Below are 1,134 nucleotides of genomic sequence, written 5' to 3' on the forward strand. Positions count from 1 at the left end.
ATCATATTGTTCAGTCTCAACACAAGCCTATGTTTGGTGAACCATAAAGAACTCTTTCTGAAATAACGACCTGATGTTGCAATCAATTTTCTGGCGATGGCGCCTTGATGATTTAGGAATTAGGATGCCATTTCTGCATGAACATTATGTTCACCACAGTGCACTTCCATGATCCTTCATTAAAGCAATAGAAAGCTAATTTTACTCTCTCATTTTAACGGCGACAAACTACGAGAGATCAATATTGGTGTGTAGTGAAAAAATCAAAGGGCAAATCATTCTAGCTCGTAACTCTCGATTAAACTTCGCAGATCAAGACAACAAGGAGCCACCAAGTGACAATCACCATCTACCTGAACCTGAAGGTTACATACGGAGTTTGCGGTAATTCTGAAGCTCGTTCATTGGCAAATCAACTGCCTACTGGAGAGCACTCTCATCCGCTGCCGCTTTCTGTTTCTTCAGATGCGGCTACTTATGACGTGCACTAGCTCTCATATCTGACCTCCCCGGCTGATGCAGCCTGATGAGACGACATATAGATTACATTTGTTCTTTTCTTCTTCTTTTTTGAGAAATAAAGCTTACTTGTAGAATATTCCTCTAAGAATGGGGAACGACGAGTGGCCACATAGGTTTAATTCAGAGACCCAGAGATCAGGACGAAGGACATGAGAAGAGAGTGGGGAAAGTGAACAGGTTGGAAGAGCATACATGCAGCAGCCATAGCCACCCAAACCTTTTCTTCAAAACGGAAGTTGTATTAGTGAGGAAAAGGAACAAGCACAATCGACCTTGTAGGCTGGGAGGAGAAAAATCTTCACAGGGAAATTTATGACTATGTACACAAGCATTCAAATATTTATTTTCCAGGAACGTGTAACATTAACACCGTATTTTCAATTAAAAAAAGTGATCAGATGGCATTTTAATTAACTATCAATTTTTATTACCCCTTGGTTAGAAGAATTTGAATCCCCACCCACCCCCACCCCCTTTTTGGTATTTTTCCTGAGAGGCATAGCTCCCCCTATACACCACCATTGCCCAGCCATCTCTGCCCAGGCCTACACCCACCACCGCCAACTGTATCGGCGGGCATACCGCCCCCTACCGCTGCCCCATTGTCCCCCC

Source organism: Triticum aestivum, chromosome 6D (genome assembly GCF_018294505.1).
Source record: "Triticum aestivum cultivar Chinese Spring chromosome 6D, IWGSC CS RefSeq v2.1, whole genome shotgun sequence".
Lineage (NCBI taxonomy): Eukaryota > Viridiplantae > Streptophyta > Magnoliopsida > Poales > Poaceae > Triticum > Triticum aestivum.